The sequence below is a fragment of the Amblyraja radiata genome, chromosome 17 (assembly GCF_010909765.2).
Source record: "Amblyraja radiata isolate CabotCenter1 chromosome 17, sAmbRad1.1.pri, whole genome shotgun sequence".
NCBI lineage: Eukaryota > Metazoa > Chordata > Chondrichthyes > Rajiformes > Rajidae > Amblyraja > Amblyraja radiata.
The window spans coordinates 15,324,670-15,333,579 of NC_045972.1; the positions used below are offsets into that span (position 1 = coordinate 15,324,670).

At 46.5% G+C, this 8,910-nt stretch overlaps 1 pseudogene; it reads left to right on the forward strand.

Annotated features, from left to right (window-relative positions):
- Positions 1 to 8,409: 8,409 nt before the first annotated feature.
- Positions 8,410 to 8,518, forward strand: LOC116982992 (annotated as a pseudogene).
- The last annotated feature ends 392 nt before the right edge of the window (positions 8,519 to 8,910 follow it).

The window sequence follows — 8,910 nt, forward strand, 5'->3', positions numbered from 1 at the left end:
CCCAACCAACTCTTCACACCTATTCACAGCCTGACTCCAGTTTGAAAAGACTGGACTCGTCCCTATCCACTCCTCCCCAATCACCACTTCATACCTACTTTCGCCCTGGTGGTGGAAATCTTCTTGTAAGTTACATTAACACAGCTGATTTAGGCTGATTTAGGCACTCAGTCGTGAAAAAGGCATTATCTTGCTGAAATCATTCAAAAAGGCATGAAAAGGCACTTGGCAAAATCCTGGCTCTAATGATAAGCATGATAGACTTGAATTCTTCAAAGGAGATAAGGTGATTGTTAGATGCGAAAGAGAGATTGTTGCAGCAGCTGAGGAAGCACAATTTACCACAGGCAATGATGGTCCAATTCTCTACTGCCATCGTAGAGTCTCACCTTCTCCATCATGGTCTGGTTTGGCTCAGCCACCAAGCACGACACCCAGATGCTGCAGCCAATCGTCCGATCAGCTGAGAAGGTTATTGGCTGCAACCTTCCCTCCATTGACTGCACACTGCAAGGGCCAGGAAGCGAGCCAGTAAGATCATCTCTGACCCCTTTCACCCTGGCCACAAACTCTTTGAATCACTTCCCTCTGGAAGGCGACTCCAGACTGTCAAAGCTGCTACAGCCAGACATAAAAAACAGCTTTTTTTCCATGAGTAGCAGCTCTACTTAATAACCAAAAATTGGTAGCATCCTTTTGTTCTGGTATTCACATGTTTAATCAATAATGTTTTATTATTAATGTTTAATCTTTTATGCATCATTCTTAACTGTCACTGTATGTCATGTTGTCACTTGCGGGCAGAGCACCAAGGCAAATTCCTTGTATGTGAACACTTGGCCAATAAACTTATTCAAAACTTATTTGTCAAGTTTTATACCCATTCATAAGTCCATAAGTTATAGGAGCTGAATTAGGTAATTGTCTAGAATCTTTACCCAAAAAGTCACCCATTCCTGAGTTACTACAGCATTTTGTGTTTATCTTTGGTTTAAACCAGCATCTGCAATTCCTTCCGACACAAGTCTACTCCACCATTCAATCATGGCTGATCTATCTTTCCCTCTCAACCCAATTCTCCTGCCTTCTCCCATAACCCCCGACACCCATACTAATCAAGAATCTATCAATCTTCGCCTTAAAAATATCCAATGACGGCCTCCACAGCCTTCTGTGCCAATGAATTCCACAGATTCACCTGATTAAAGAAATTCTTCCTCATCTTTCTGAAGGTACGTCCTTTTGTTCCAAGGTTATGGCTTCTGGTTCTAGACTCTCTCATTAGTGGAAACATCCCCTCCACATCCACTCTATCCAGGCCTTTCATTATCCGGTAAGTTTAAATGAGGTCTCCCCCTCATCCTTCTAAATACCAGTGAGTACAAGCCCAGTGCCATCAAATCCGTATCATTTGTTAACCCATCATTCCTGAGATCATTCTTGTAAATCTCCTCTGGACCATTGGCAGAGGAACATTGAAGGTTTCCTCATCCAAGACTCTGACTTGAGTTTTTTTTAAAATTTGGCTCGATCCCACTGCACATTAAAAGTCACAACCTCAATGCTTTTCCAAGCAGGCAAGAGATTGAAAAGGTCATCCAACAGTTGATAAACAACCTAGCATCTGGAGCAGACAAAATCCTATCTAAGGCGGTAAAACGTGGTGAATTCATGAGTCTGGGAAGACAAGACTCTGCCAGGGAATGTCAGGGACATCACAACCTCTATTTCTGAATCAAATGAGTGCTTGCACACTACCAACACCACCGATGACTGGTATAGAACTGGGATATCAGGTGCAAAGTTAATCCATTAACTGTGCTTCATCTAAAAGTTGAGACTCTGGATTTCTAGGTTGTAGATCGCCTTAACTCCATGGAAGTATTCTAGTCTATCATGGATACAGTGGTGTTGATGGAAAAAATTCACGTGGAATCTAGGGTTTGCCTTCAGAACAAACACTTTTATTAGAACTCGGGGACATGTATCCAAGAGCAGATCCTCTCCAGTCCTAGGGCTCTCAGATATAAAGCATACATCACTTTTTATACTAATTCTTATCGAAAAATTTCAACACCCTCATCTCTATTCACATGCTCAGAGAATACAAACGATAAAGGTATTCATAGCTACTGCTCTGGACTCAAGTGTGTTACAGTATATACTGTAAATGCTGTGAATAGATCCATTTTGCCATATACTGTATGTGCACTGCTAATTCACACCCTCTCCCCTGAGTAGTGGTTGCTAGGGCTCACGTAATGTCACTTTATTTGTAACTGGTCACTGAGACTGATATAATCCAGTTTCGACCAGGTTTCAGAGAGGCCCCTCACCTCACAGGTTTGTGGATGAGTGTACATCTTGGGCTGATCTACCTGAGCTGTTCACTTTATCCCACTGTCTGCCATGACCCATTGTCCCTTCACAAGTGGTACTTTGCACTACACTCTATGCATCGCTCTGCTGTATTGCATTTGCCGTTGTTTTTATCCTGTATACTGCGTACTCTGAGCATCATGCAAACAATGAGTTCCAGTACACCCTGATGTGTATGACATTAAACTAATCTGATCTAAGTCTGGCAGCAGATTGAGAGATCACAAGCACAATCATCTGAGGCCTAGCGTGTCTGATTCTTCCTTTCAACACATGCTGCTCTGTGTGGTGTCATGGGGAACCACTTGTTGGGGAGATGAACCAGTCTTTAAATGACATGCCTGATGTATCACAGCTGCTACAGCAGACCTGGGATAGGTTCTGCACCGTCATCTCTTGATTAGACTCTACCTGAGGTGCCTGAAACTGCCCATGGGATGCACTTCAGGCATGATCTAATCAAGAGTTGATGCAGAACCTATCGGGTGTCAGGGGTTGTGGGGAGAAGGCAGGAGAATGGGGTTAGGATGGAGAGATAGATCAGTTATGATTGAATAGCGGAGTAGACTTGATGAGCCAAATGGTCTAATTCTGCTCCTATCACATATGATCTTATGATCACTGGGACTACATCAACAGCTGTGGAACACTGGGCATGTCAGTCTAAACCAATTATTTTAAAAGTAAGTGTTGAATATCAAGTTTTCCACACGTGTAGGCATGGCAGTAACCATTTCCAAGATATTTTGTGTTATTCAGAAAATTTAGTTGGACATTTCCGACAGCATATTGGAGTATGGGGCATTTTGGAGCAAAATGAAGCATTTTGGAGCAATGCTCGAAAAGGAGAATTACACAATGAATGATACCTTTGATTCACCACAGGAAATTCTAGTATTGTTTTAATCTAAACTAACCCAAACATTTCCGGTGGTGAATCACAGCTATCATCCGTTGTGAAATCCTTCTTTTGGAGCATTGCAGAGAACCTGGACCATGGTGCGATTGATGTTCCTAAACTTTCATAAGAACATAAGGCTGAGGAGCAGAATTAGGCTATTCGGCCCATTGAGTCCACTCCTCCGTTCAATTATGGCTAATTTATTTTTTCCTCTCAATCCCATTCTCCTGCATTTTCCCAATAACCTTTGACCCCCTGAGCAACTGGTTAGGCCACATTTAGAGTAATGTGAGCAATTTTGGGCACCATATCTGAGGAACAGCTCAGATGTGCTTGTTCCGGAGCGGGTCCAGAGGAGGTTTACAAGAATGATCCCAGGAATGAGTGGGTTAACATATGATGAGTGTTTGACGGCACTGTGCCTGTACTCGCTGGAGTTTAGAAGGATGAGGGGGTACCTCATTGAAACATACAGAATAGTGAAAGGTTTGGATCGAGTGGATGTGATAGTATGTTTCTACGAGTGGGAGAGACTAGGACTAAACGTCATAGCCTCAGAATTAAAGGACGTTAGTGTAGGGAGGAGATGAGGAGGAATTTCTTTAGCCAGAGGGTGGTGAATCTGTGGAATTCTTTGCCGCAGATGGCTGTGGAGGCCGTCAATAAATATTTTTAAGGCAGAGATAGAAAGACTCTTGATTGGTACAAGTGTTGGGGGTTATGGGGAGAAGACAGGAGAATGGGATTAGGACAGAGAGATAGATCAGGCATGATTGAATGGCGGAATAGACTTGATGGGCCAAATGGTCTAATTTTGCTCCTATCACATGACCTTATGACCCCTTACTAATCAAGAACCAATTAATCTCCGCTTTAAAAATACACATTGTCTCGGCCTCCAAAGCCGTCTGTGGCAATGAATTCCACAGATTCACCACCTTCTGGCTAAATAAATTCCTTCTCATCTCCATTCTAAAGTTAAGTCCCTTTATTCTGAGGCTGTGCCCTCCGGTTCTTGGACTCTCGCTCTGTACATCTTTTCCACGTCCACATTCAATTTATTTAAATTATCTTGAAAAATTGCTAAACATATGTTTCTAATTACTCTTTTTAGGTCCTTTTTTTGACCGCTTACGTTTTAATAACGGTTTTTATTTGCTCCCGTCCAAGTCAGTCAGAACAATTCTAGGTCAATGCCTCACTGGTAAACCAACTAAGATTGATTCACTGATTTGCTGGACAGCTGAAAAGTGTAGTGACTCAGTGTAGTTCCCAACATCCATTCACTGAGGCGTGGGCTGGATGGAGCATCAGGTAATAACATCAGATCTAGCATAATATGTCACAAGAGACTGAGAGCGATTTAGAGCACAGCATAAAGCCATTCAATCTATCAATTTAATCTACTTAAAAAGAACACAAAGTGCTGGAGCTAAAGCCCTGTCCCAAGGTACGAGTTCATTCGAAGAGCTCTCCCGAGTTTAAAAAAAATCAAACTCATGGTAAGCACGGAGAATGAATGTAGCGAGTACGTCGGAGCTTGGGGACGTCTCTTAGCAGCTCGTTACGTTAACGACACGTACTCGGGAAGACTCGCTAATGGCAGGTAAGCACGGGAAGACTCGTGAAGATTTATCAACATGTTGACAAATGTGCACGAGAGCCCCGAGTACCGACGAGCGGCCATTACCGTAAACCTCCGAGTTCGAATCCGGGCAAACTTGGGAAAGCTCTTGGAATGAACTCATACCGTGGGACAGGGCTATAACCTAGCGGGCCAGACAGCATCTCTTGAGAATAAGGATAGGTGATGCTTTAGGTTTGGAGCCTTCTTCAGACCGATCGTAAAGGGGTGGGGGTGGAGAGGAGACTAAAAGCTGGGAGAGAGGAGAGGCAGGACAAAGTGTTGCACGGAATAGAAGAACACAGAGCGGGCGGTTTTGACAGGCAGATGATTGGAACAAAGGCCTGAGATTAAAGCATAAGGTGTGAGACAAAAGAATTGTTGAGAATTCTAAAGCCAGAGAAAGGAATGTGAGTTGGGGGGGGGGGGGGGGGGATGGTGGGGGGGGGGGGGCGAAGAGAAATAGGTGTGAGTCCATGTGGGGCACAGGGGAAGGAGGGAAGAAAAGGGAGGAGGGGGGAAGGGTAGTTAGAGGTTACCTAAACTTGGGTGCAATTCCGGAAGTGGCGGCGCTGTTAACAGCTGCGGCTCGCCTGCAGTCCGTCTGTCTTTACTTTTTTCTGTTGTTTTTTTTGTCTTGTTTTGGTTAATTTTTAGTTTGTTGGGTTGTGTTAGAGGGGGGGTGAAACATGTTCTCTGTCTCTTCCTTCGGGGGAATGCGACTTTTTCGTGTCGTATCCCCCTTCTCTGCCTCCGTCTGCGCTGAGGCCTAATGGCGGAGCTGGCGGCCTCCAGCCTGCGACTGACCCCGAGGCTCCGGAGGCAGAGCCAGCCAGGACTCACCAACGAGAGGCTGGCCGTCTTCGGGGCTAAGGCAGCGGTGGCCCGACTTGCTGGTGCGGCGTTCTGGCTTTCGGCGGCGTCCTGGAGCTGATGCAGCGGGGCTCGGAGCTGAGACTGCGGGACCCGGAGCTGGGGCAGCGGCCCGGTGCTGGGGCGGCTTCCCGGAGCTGGGGCAGCGGCCCGGAGCGGAGACTGCGGGACCCGGAGCTGGGGCGGCGGCCCGGAGCGGAGACTGCGGGACCCGGAGCTGGGGCGGCGGCCTGGAGCTGGGGCGGCGGCCTGGAGCTGGGGCTGTGGCGGGCCGTCTCGGAGCGGAGATGGCGTTCCGGCTTTCGGCGGCGGCGACATCACCACGGAGGTCCGCTGGACTGGAGGGCGGCATCTCCGGCCTGGATCGATCGCCTCAGCACAGAGGGAGAACAAGGAGGGAAGAGACAGAGACTAAAGACTTTGTTTGCCTCCATCACAGTGAAGGTGTGCTTGGTGTACTCACTGTGGTGGATGTTTAATTTGTGTTTTACTTCGGAGTCACGTGAGTGACTACATGAAGAACCCGCCACTTCGCACGTGTGTCATTATCGCTACACGCATTGTGAACAAGTCATTACGAGAGGAGGACGTTCCTCCCAAACGGCAGGGTTGAACCTGCAACAAGTAAGGTAGGAGAACTTAGTTTCTTGACTTACCTTTTTTACAGGCAGGCTGATGAAAACTGGCTGGGGAGAGTCTGCAGAACTGCAGGCAGCCATCAACGGCCGGGGGCACCACTATCTCCCTTAAACGGGAGCCGGAGCCGACCTCAGCTCCAGCAGGACGCCGACAGTGGTGAAGCATTCTGGAGCCGTCATTCCGACGGCTCGGACAACAGCCCCACGGACCTATACTACATGGGTCCGAGGGGCTGGAAGGTACTGGGGTTTTTTCCACAGCACTAAAAATAGCGGCAAGCGGTCAGTGCCTGAGAGCACTGAGTACGCGTTGGAGCCGCTGGGCTTGGGTCGCGAGCGGCCAGTTCCCCGAGAGGACTGGACCGTGTTGGAGCACCCCAGGCCCAAGTGGAAGAGCGGCACAGTGCGGGAAGCACTGCACCGCATTGTTTAAACTGCCAGACCTGCGGCTGCGAGCGGTCAGCTCCCCGAGAGGACTGGACCGCGTTGGAGCACCGCAGGCACAAGGAGAAGGAGCGGCACAGTGCGGGAAGCACTGCACTGCGTTAAAACTGCCAGACCTGCGGGTTGCGAGCGGCCAGCTCCCCGAGGGACTGAACCGCGTTGGAGCACCGCAGGCTAACGGCAGTACGGGCGGCTCAGTGCTGTGAGCACTGCACCGCGCTTTGGAGCACCGCAGGCCAACGGGGATACCGGCGGCACAGTGGCCGTGTACACTGCACCGCCTTGGCACTGCGGGGCCTGCACCTGCGAAAACATACCGTTTTGCAGTGATGCAGGTCCAAGAAGAAATCCTCCAGTGGGTAAGTCCCATAGCAGCACCTTATACAGGGCTGTATTTCACTTCTACTATTACAGGGAAGTGGTTGAAGAAAAGACAGACTCGGGGAGAAGGAAGCAGCACCTTTTCTATAGGGCTATAATCATGCTTCTCTCTCCCCAGTAGACTCTTCTGTCAGAAGAGTGCTGGGGTCAAGTCTAGGGCAAACCCTGGACAGGTAAACAGATGTAAGAGCTGTAACAATGAGGTGATGCCTTTTCTAAGTCACAAAGTACATAGAGTGCATTATTGGTCCTTTCCTGATAGAAATACAGGAATACTTATGTTGTGACTGAAGGATTTAGCAGTCCAAAAATTTACTGACAAATTCCATTCCCATCTGGGAAGTCACACGGGAATGTCTGTCTATGTTTCAGGGGGAACAACAGTACAGCTGTGAGTAAAGCTAACTGGGAAAGATCTACAAACCAGGTTAGAAGCCAGCATAGACCATATGTTTTCTATCTACTGCAGGGGCAAACATTAGCTGACACCATAGCTGTCACTTGCCACCGGGGATTGTAAATCCCTGAATGTACTAAACTAATCAATTTATGCATCTGGTTACATCCAACCGGGATTGACGCGGGCCTGTGTAAACCCGAAACCTCCTAGCAAAATCTTTTTATTTGGGGGTGACCTATCTAGAAGGTCAAGGAGTTGGACAATGAACCCAAAACTGGAGCTCATCTAAACGTCCAAACATCATCCTCAAAGGTATCGCCCCTATGCTGGAAGATGTGTACACCCACAACACACGGCCTCGGGGATCCAGAAGAAAACAGTAAAACCAGAAGGCAGCAAGGAGGTTGGTGCGAGAAGACATCGAATAAATAACTTTTTGACACTCATATCTTAAACAGTATCCGGGGATACACAATAGAATTTTACAACACATAATCTTCTAGTCCAGCTGATATATCGAGAGAGGAATTTGGAGGAGAACACCAAGTTGGGCTATAGTATTTGCTGATGTTTCTACACGATATGGAACACCAGATGCCGATCTACTCGTATCCAGACATAATCACCAATTACCAAATATGTCATAAGGGATACAGACACTGGACATCAGCAACAGATGGGGTTTTAGCTGCATTACAAGGGAAGAATTATTATCTACGCATTCCCTTCCTAACAAAATAGGATATGGCGCTTGACGCATCAATCATAGATCAGATCTCGGTTTTTTGGCTAAGATCAAGTATAATATCTGTTCTTATCAGTTTAAATGTCTGATATGTCCCTTATCTAGGGACCATATATCATAAAATTAAATAAATAAATAAATAGATGGGAAAGTGAAAAATAAATAAAACGATATATTCGTTTTAAGAACAGAAACCTTTTCTATTGATAAGTATATTCGTTTTAAGAACGAAAATGGCAAGCATTGATTCAAAGGATGCTTACAATTTCAGTACCCATAACAGGTGACCACGGACGTTATTTTTATCTAATTGGATGGCTCAGCTCTAGCAGTATAGAGCACTACCTAATGTGTTTACATTAGCACCTAGGTTATTTACAAAATATGACAACCAGCCACACAATGGTAATGGCTTCTTTGGATGACATACTAATTGTGTGGAAACTTAGGACGGGCTGAACAAACGGTAACAGCCACTTAACAATTATTTGGAAACTAGGATCATTATCCATCCAATTAAATCAA